Source organism: Lipotes vexillifer, unplaced genomic scaffold (genome assembly GCF_000442215.2).
Source record: "Lipotes vexillifer unplaced genomic scaffold, Lipotes_vexillifer_v1.1 scaffold38, whole genome shotgun sequence".
Taxonomy (NCBI): Eukaryota; Metazoa; Chordata; class Mammalia; order Artiodactyla; family Lipotidae; genus Lipotes; species Lipotes vexillifer.
Genome location: NW_006791464.1, coordinates 1,507,523 through 1,517,362, shown reverse-complemented (window position 1 = coordinate 1,517,362; position 9,840 = coordinate 1,507,523). Strand labels below are relative to the sequence as shown.

Sequence of the window (9,840 nt, the reverse complement as noted above, 5' to 3'; positions counted from 1 at the left end):
CGCCCGTTTCTGGAGTTCCTTTAGGCAGCGCTCTTAAAACCCCTCTCCTCACGCACCAGGAAACACAGAGGCAAGAAAAAGTCTCTTGCCTCCTCAGCAGGTGCAGCCTTTTCCCCGGACTCCCTCCCGGCTAGCCGTGGCGCACTAACCCCTTCGGGCTATGTTCAAGTCGCCAACCCCAGTCCTCTCCCTGAGCTCCGACCGAAACCGAAACCGACCCTCAGCTCGCAGCCCCGCTCGCCTCCGCGGGCGAGCACACAAGCCTCTCGGGCTGGTGAGTGCCGGTCGGCCCCGATCCTCTATGCGGGAATCTCTCCGCTTTGCCCTCCGCACCCCTGTTGCTGTGCTCTCCTCCGCGGCTCCAAAGCTCCCCGCTCCGCCTCACGCAATCTCTGCCCGTGAAGGGGCTTCCTAGTGTGTGGAGACCTTTCCTCCTTCACAGCTCCCTCCCACTGGTGCAGGTGCCGTCCCTATTCTATTGTCTCTGTTTTTAATTAATTTTTTCTTTTGGCCTACCCAGATACGTGGGGAGTTTCTTGCCTTTTGGGAGGTCTGAGGTCTTCTGCCAGCATTCAGTAGGTGTTCTGTAGGAGTTGTTCCACATGTAGATGTATTTCTGGTGTATTTGTGGGAAGGAAGGTGATCTCCGCGTCTTACTCCTCCACCATCTTTCCACCGCCCCCTCAATTTTCTTAAATTTACCAAGGGTTGATTTGTGACCCAATATATGACCTATCCTGGAGAATATTCCATGAGCACTTGAGAAAAATGTGTATTCTGTTGTTTTTGGATGGAGTGTCCTATAAATATCAATTAAGTCCATCTTTTTTAATGTATCATTTAAAGTTTATGTTTCCTTATTTATTTTCGTTTTGGATGATCTGTCCATTGTTGGAAGTGGAGTGTTAAAGTCACCTACTATGAATGTGTTACTGTCAATTTTCACTTTATGGCTGTTAGTTTTTGCCTTATGTATTGAGGTGCTCCTCTGTTGGGTGCATAATTATTTACAATTGTTAAGTCTTCCTCTTGGATCAATCCATTGATCATTATGTAGTGTGCTTCTTTGTCTCTTCTGATAGTCTTTATTTTAACATCCCTTTTATCTGATATGAGAATTGCTACACCAGCTTTCTTTTGGTTTCCATTTGCATGGAATATCTTTTTCCATCCCCTTACTTTCAATCTGTATGTGTCTCTAGGTCTGAAGTAGTCTCTTGTAGACAGCATATATATGAGTCTTGTATCCATTCAGCCAATTTGTGTCTTTTGGTCGGAGCATTTATTCCATTTACATTTAAGGTAATTATCAATATGTATGTTCCTCTTCCCATTTTCTTAATTGTTTTGGGTTCGTGATTGTAGGTCTTTTCCTTCTCTTGTGTTTCTTGGCTAAAGAAGTTCCTTTAGCATTTGTTGTACAGCTGGTTTAGTGGTGCTGAACTCTCTCAGCTTTTGCTTGTCTGTATAGGCTTTAATTTCTCCATCAAATCTGAATGAGATCCTTGCTGGTTAGAGTAACCTTGGTTGTAGGTTTTTCTCCTTCATCACTTTAAATATGTCCTTCCAGTCCCTTCTGGCTTCAAGAGTTTCTGCTGAAAGGTCAGCTTTTAACTTTATGGGGATTCCCTTGTGTGTTATTTGTTGTTTTTCCCTTGCTGCTTTAAATATGCTTTCTTTGTATTTAATTTTTGACAGTTTGATTAATATGTGTCTTGGCGTATTTCTCCTTGGATTTATCCTGTATGGTACTCTCTTTTCTCCTGGACTTGATTAACTGTTTCCTTTCCCATTTTAGGGAAGTTTTCAACTATAATCTCTTCAAATATTTTCCCATTTCCTTTGTTTTTCTCTTCTTCTTCTGGAACCCCTATAATTCGAATGCTGCTGTGTTTAATGTTGTCCCAGAGGTCTCTGAGACTGTCCTCAGCTCTTTTCATTCTTTTTTCCTTATTATGCTCTACAGTTTTTATTTCCACTATTTTAACTTCCAAGTCACTTATCCATTCTTCTGCCTCAGTTAATCTGCTATTGATCCCATCTAGAGTAATTTTAATTTCATTTATTGTGTTGCTCATCATTGCTTGTTTCATCTTTAGTTCTTCTAGGTCCTTGTTAAATGTTTCTTGCATTTTGTCCATTCTATTTCCAAGATTTTGGATCATCTTTACTATCATTATTCTGAACTCCTTTTCAGGTAGACTGCCTATTTCCTCTTCATTTGTTAGGTCTGGTGGGTCTTTCTCTTGCTCCTTCATCTGCTGTGAGATTTTCTGTTTTTCATTTTGCTTATCTTACTGTGTGTGGGGTCTCCTTTTTGCAGGCTGCAGGTTCGTAGTTCCCGTTCTTTTTGGTGTCTGTCCCCAGTGGCTAAAGCTGGTTCAGTGAGTTGTGTAGGCTTCCTGGTGGAGGGAACTAGTGCCTGTGTTCTGGTGGATGAGGCTGTATCTTGTATTTCTGGTGGGTAGGTCCATGTCTGGTGGTGTGTTTTGGGTTGTCTGTGGACTTATTGTGCTTTTCACCAACCTCTCTGCTAATGAGTGGAGTTGTGTTCCTTTCTTGTTAGTTGTTTGGCATAGGGTGTCCAGCACGCTAGCTTGCTGGTCGTTGAGTGAAGCTTGGTGCTGGTGTTGAGATGGAGATCTCTGGCAGATTTTCGCCATTTGATACTGTGTGGAGCTGGGAGGTCTCTTGTTGACCAGTGCCCTGAAGTTGGCTCTCCCAACTCAGGGGCACAGCACGTATTCCTGGCTGCAGCACCAAGAGCCTTTCATCCATATGGCTCAGAATAAATGGGAGAACAATTAGAATGAAAGAAAGAAAGAAAGAAGGAAAGAAAGAAAGAAAGAAAGAAAGAAGGATAAAATAAAATAAAGATATTATTATTATTATATATATTATATATATGATATATTGTAATAATATATTATATATAATACATTATATATAATATAATACATTATATTATATATAATGTATTATATTATTAGTATATTTTATTAAAATAGTAAATAAGTATTAAGAAAAAAATTTTTAAGTAAAAAAAAAAAATGGACAGATAGAACCCTAGGACAAATGATGATAACAAAGCTATACAGATAAAATCTCACACAGAAGAATACACATACACACTCACATAAAGAGGAAAAGGGAAAAAAAATCATAAATCTTGCTCTCCAAGTCCACCTCCTCAATTTGGGATGATTTGTTTTCTATTCAGGTATTCCACAGATGCAGGGTACATGAAGTTGATTGTAGAGATTTAATCTGCTGCTTCTGAGGCTTCTGGGAGATATTTCCCTTTCTCTTCTTTGTTCTCACAGCTCTCGGAGCTCAGCTTTGGATTTGGCCCCGCCTCTGCAGGTTGATCGCTGGAGGGCGTTTGTTCTTCGCTCAGAGAGGATGGGGTTAAAGAAGCAGCTGTTTTGGTGGCTCTGGCTCACTCAGGCCGGGGGGAGGGAGGGTTGCTGATGTGGGTGAACCTGCTGCGGCAGAGGCCGGTGTGGTTTTGCACCATCCTGAACATGCCGTGCATTCTCTCAGGGAAGTTGTCCCTGGATCCCGGGACCCTGGCTGTGGTGGGCTGCACAGGCTCCCGGTAGGGGAGGTGTGGATAGTGACCTGTGCCCGCACACAGGCTTCATGGTGGCTGCAGCAGCAGCCTTAGTGTCTCATGCCCATCTCTGGGGTCCACGCTGTTTGCCACGGCTCACTCCCATCTCTCGTGCTCCTTTAAGCAGCACTCTTAATCCCCTCTCCTCGCACACCAGGAAACAAAGAGGGAAGAAAAAGTCTCTTGCCTCTTCAGCAGGTCCAGACATTTCCCCAGACTTCCTCCTGGCCCCCTGCAGGCTGTATTCATGCCACCAACCCCATTCCTCTCCCTGCACTCCAACCAAAGTCCGAGCCTCAGCTCTCAGCCCCCACTCGCCCCGGCGGGTGAGCAGACAAGCCTCTCGGGCTGGTGAATGCCTATCAGCACCGATCCTCTGTGTGGGAATCTCTCCACTTTGCCCTCCGCACCCCTGTTGCTGTGCTCTCCTCCATGGCTCCAATGCTTTCCCCCTCTGCCACCCGCAGCCTCAGCCCACGAAGGGGATTCCTAGTGTGTGGAAACCTTTCCTCCTTCACAGCTCCCTCCCACTGGTGTACTTCCCATCCCTATTCTTTTGTCTCTTTTTATTCTTTTTTCTTTTGCCCTACTCAGGTACCTGGGGAGTTTGTTGCCTTTTGGGATTTCTGAGGTCTTCTGCCAGTGTTGAGTAGGTGTTCTGTAGGATTTGTTCTATGTGTAGATGTATTTCTGGTGTATCTGTGGGGAGGAAGGTGATCGCATCTTACTTTTCCGCCATCTTCCCCCTCTCCTATAGCTCGGTTTTTGACTTGCATTTTTTCTTCCTTTTAAGTGTATGCTTTTACAGTTATTGATTCCCCATTTCATATCATGGCTTTCTTTGCATTCCAGAAGACTCTGTATGAGTCATGTTTTCATTCTCACTTGTCTCTAGATGTTTTCTAATTTCCCTTACAATATATTATTTGACTCATTTGTTAAGTGTATGTACTTTCATTTCCATATATGTGTGGACATATCACTTTTCCTTCTGTTATTTATAGTTTCATTCCACTGTGAAAAGACTTTGCATGTTTTCAACCTTTTTAAATTTATTAAGACTTGTTTCATGTCCTAATATATGGTCTATCCTAGATAATGTTCCATGCTTACTTGTAAAAATATGTGTTCTGAGTTTTGGGGGAATAGAAGTTTTTATATATGTTTGTTAGGTCCAATTGGTCTATAATGTTGTTCATCTTTCATGTACTTACTGATCATCTGTCTGGTTTATTTCATCCATTATTGAAAGTGGGAAGTCAAATCCTCCTACTATTACTGTAGAACTATTTCTTCTTACTCTTCCCCCCTCATTCTTCTCCCCTTCTTCTTCTTCTTCTTCTTCTTCTTCTTCTTCTTCTTCTTCTTCTTCTTCTTCTTCTTCTTCTTCTTCTTCTCCCCCAAAATGTATATATTGACCCACTTGATGTTGTCTCAGAGGTCCCTTAGACTCTGTTGACTTTTCTTCATTCTTTTCATTCAGACTTGATAATTTCAAAAAACTTGTCTTCAAGTTCACTTATTCTTTCTTCTGCCTGCTTGAGTCTCCAATGGGAAATTCTAGTGAGTTTTTGAATTCAGTGATCTCATTTTTCAGCACCAGAATTTCAATTTTTTTCTTCTTTATAATTTATTTCCTTTGTTGACCTTCTAATTTTGTTCATTTATCTTTTTCCTGATTTCTTTTAGTTCTTTGCCTGTTTTTCTTTTCACTCTTTGAGAATATATAAGTCAGTCACTTAAATGTCTTTTTCTTGTAACACAGATGCCTGTGTTTCTACAGGGATGGTTTTGGAGGTTTACTTTGTTCTTTTGAGTGAAATTCATTTTCTTATTTATCTTTATGCTTTGTGGTCTTTTGTTGAAAACTGGCCATTTGAAATAACAGTTACCTTTCCCAGTCCTTGCAGATTGACTCCATGCATAGGAAGACTATTGTTATTTAATCACTAATTATGTTCTATATTTGGGATAAGCCCAGCTTGAAGGCTTGAGGTCTTCTCAGACCTTTACTGGGTTTCTCTCTTTCCTGGGCCTGTGTGTGTGTATGTGTTTGTGTGTGTGTGTGTTGATTCTCTGTATACATGGCTGCTTTTAAATGCTTTAACTTCCTTAAGATTCTCAGCCCTGCTGCCTTTCAGGGCCTTAGCTATTCTATTGGAGTAATCAGTAATCTCTTGTAGTATCAATAATCTCTTGTCCCAGTTGTCTATGCATCTGTAATCTCCCAACAACTTTCATGAACCATGTACAGTACTTCCCATGGCTTTTCCTAGCCTGAAATCTGAGCTGAACCACTTTTGACTGTCTGAGCTCTGAGTTAGGTAACACAGAAGATAACTGTTTTGGCAACAACTGAGACAGGTTGGATTGCTGCATATTAGCTCTGCTCTTTTCTCTCTGGTTCAAGGAAGGGAACTGGGACTGGACCACTGCTTTATCCAATCCATGCCATGCCTTTCTAGGAGGGGGTGGGGCCAGAGAAAGTAAAAAAAAAAAAAATGCACAAAATTGCCTACATCTTTTTCTTGACTGAGCAGGTATTTTGTTGCTGTGGATCTTTGACTGATTTCCAGAACAGCTACAAAGTTATTTTCACCAGTCTCTATTTGTTTATTTAATATTTTTGTGACAGAATAAGATCCCAGAACTTCCTAGTCTACCATCTTGCGGACATCACTCCCTAGTAATGCAGCATTGAAAAAATGGTAAAAACCACATGAAAATCACCTTGACTTGCCTGTATATTTATAAGATAAAGCTGAATTTGCTCTGCCCTTTATTTATATCCAGAAGCACAATAATGGAATTATATGTAATTACAAATGGAAAATATCTTGAAAATCTAGTATATCCCTATCACCCTACATAAGTGGCAGTTGAACCCCTCTATTGTTAAATGACAAATAGTGGCTAAAGGATTTTTTTCATATAACTGGAGTTATTAAAAGTTTGGAAACCAGTCATACTTGACTTTCCATTTCATTATAAAACTAAAAGTTCACTATTATACACTCAGTACTATTAATAGAATTAAACATCAAACCACTATTTTCTACTTTTATTGATACAGAATTTCATCATATGTACCAAAGTTTAAGCATTTACTCTGTGCTTGTGTGTGTATAACTGATGGGAATCATGTTTCCCTTTTAGAAAGGCCAAAGGAATGCAATAGACTCAATACCTGTTAAAGTTCACTGTAAGAAGTTGAAAAAAGGATAGATTCTACTGAAATTTCAAATTGCTTAGATAATTTATTGATGCCTTCCATAGACCACAAACAATTACAGACAACACACAGTTCACAAAAGTTTAGGCCCACCTGTCTAATGAATGTATACATACTCTCAAAAAACTGATACTTGTATTCAAAAAAGTTAAGTGTAGCTTTCATTTTAAGAAAGGGTATCCAGGCATTGAATTCTACTCTTATGCTTGTAAAAATATGCATGTTTCTACACCTACGAATAACTGTATCCACCTCTTTATATGAGTTGATAGTGGAGAAGACTATATCACCTCCTATAAGCTAAACAAGAGCATCAGGAGTTATTACATTTGGGAAAACTAAATCAAATATACAAACAAATCCATGTAAAAACAATTATGCTTTCTCAAATTTCCATTAATGCCTAAACTATATTGGAGTGATAAATTCATGAAAAGCAGTGGTCAAAGGGTGATACTCATATAGAGAATTTATGTCATTCATTATAGAAATATTAAAAGTTGTCTAGAAGATTTTATACAAAATAATGCAATATTATACAAAATTTTATCTAGTAAGTAAAAAGTCATGAAGGTTTGTTACTATGAAAATCAAACCTGACTTCACAAAAATTTCATCTGAATTAAAAGTTAAATCATATAAATATATAACAGAGAGACAGGTAATACTCTAAGCTCTTATAATAGTAATTTTCTTATAATAAATTCAAACTAGTAAGCGATTTTCTTTCTAACATACTGAAGTCTGTGCTTTTTTTCTTCTATTTCAGTTTTGGAGACATTTTTTTGTATCTTAGTGGCGTAAATTGTGTTGCAGTTACTTGGTTCCTTGTATCAAAATGCATGGGATTAAGAAACTAGGTTTGGTCCAAAAAGAATACATTTCATAAGGAAAAAATCTAGAATACATAAAATATTTTAATTAAATCACCTTCTTCTCTCCCATTATTATGCCAGTATTTTCCTGGCTTTACCAAGAAACCCTGAAATTGGGAAATTCTATCTTAAGACCTGAAAGAGAGATGAATTGGGCTGCATTTTAGCACTGTAGAGTGATCACCATGAAATTAGCCTTACAATAGCTTGACATGTCTATACCAATTTAAATAGACATTTATACACACAACTAGGAAAATATAAACTCAGCTCATATTTTTTTGATATAGAAAATTTCATAATACAGACTACAAAATTAAATGCTTACAAACATATCCTAATAATTAAATGTTTAACTTTATTTAATAATTATATTTCCAAATATACTATTTTTTTTTAATTTTTAATGGGAAAAAGTACTTTATGCATACAAAAAACTCTATAGTATACTAGTTAAACCCACTAGATCTGGAGTCAGACAGCTCTGAGTTCAAATCCCAGATCTGTTATTTACAAGTTATGTGACCTTGACCCAGTTACTTTACATCTCTAAACATCTGTTTCCTCATGTGAAAAATGGGAATAATTTTAGTATCAACTTCATAGGGTAAAAAATAGTAAAAGTTAATGCACTTAGTGCCTTGCCTGGCACATATTATTATTTTGTTTGTATTATTTTTGTAATTAGTATTATTGTTATTACTAACATTATCCCCTTATTGGCATTTTCCTTGTAAAGATCTTGAGAAAATAACTAGTGCTAAAGTATAGTTTTTGAAAATTATGACTTTCATACAAATATAATAGTAATGTGTCAAAGAATTTTGTGTGATTCATTAATTAATGAGGTAACCCATAAGACATTAAAATTGCTTCAAAGAATCTTTGAAGAAAAGACATAAAAACAATTAGGAATGCTGAAAATAATTGGTAATAGCTGCAAAAGCAGCTAATAACCTATAGGGAATAAAATGTAATATTTAGGCAGGGTCATAATTTGGGGCTAGAAATTAATTATATCTCTATCAGGCAAAATTTATTTTATTGTTATGTATAGTAAACACAAGAAAACTCAGTTTTCTACAGCTTAACTTCTACACCTATAGCGTTGTAAAATAGCCTTGTCAGTTAGAAAGTCAAAGATGCACACTCTGTGGAATCAGATAATCCTCATTTCCATGTCTTAGACAATATTCCTGACACTATTTTCTGGTAAAACACTGATGACCTACCCAGTACCTTAAAAGTCTCCTCCAATTAATTAAGATAATAATTTAAATTAAAGGTTTCTAAAATACATAAACTTGTGTTGGCTGGGTCAGAGATTATTATTTCTATAATGTTGATGAGAAAATTAAGGCAAAGAAGTCAAGCAAATTGTCTGTAATTACTCTAAGTGGAGGAATAAGTCCATGACTAATTCTCTTTACTTCAGTCTCCTTTTTGTTTCCACTAGAATATATATATACTTATATCCAAAGTAAGGAGAAATAGAAAAGCAAAAGAGAAACAAAAGGTGAGAAATGTGGTGCTGTTTTAATTTGAAGGTGAGGTAGTGGCTTTTTCTTTAATAACTGATCCTCTGTGTCTTTACAGATAACAACTAAGGTGCCATTTTTTTTTTCTTCAGAAGATTCTACATTCCCCAAACCTCTCTATTTAATAAACCAGTGTCCATATAATATTAACATTAGCCAGATTTTTGAGCATTCATTATCATGCACATGCAGAAATACCTTGGGTTTTGGATGCAAATCTATAAGGGAATCCTTCTGCAAGCCCTGGTTCACCATTCATATATGTGTGTACTGTGTTAGCTGAGCAAAGCATCAATTAACAATAACAATTGTGTTAAAGATTCAGATTAGCTAAAGCATACAGCTGTGGATTTTCTGGTTCTGCTTTTTAATATAACATCGGAATTTAAGGTGAAACCCAACAATATATGGTGGATATTGAGGATATCTTAATTATTGCTGATTTCATATATTATTAAAAAATATTACTGGATGTGAGACCAAGTTCAAATGGAAGCTGGGATCAGATAATTTAGATTATGATTAAAGAGAGAGAAATAGAAATAAGATGAGTAATACAAATGTAAGGAAATTAGTAGATGG

The 9,840-nt window shown here is 37.5% G+C and overlaps 1 protein-coding gene across 2 annotated transcripts in view; it reads left to right on the top strand.

Moving 5' to 3' along the window:
* The window catches only part of KLHL4 (kelch like family member 4), a 124,504-nt gene that overhangs the window by 111,052 nt on the left and 3,612 nt on the right, over positions 1-9,840 (top strand). The gene's annotated exons all lie outside the window — the stretch shown is intronic.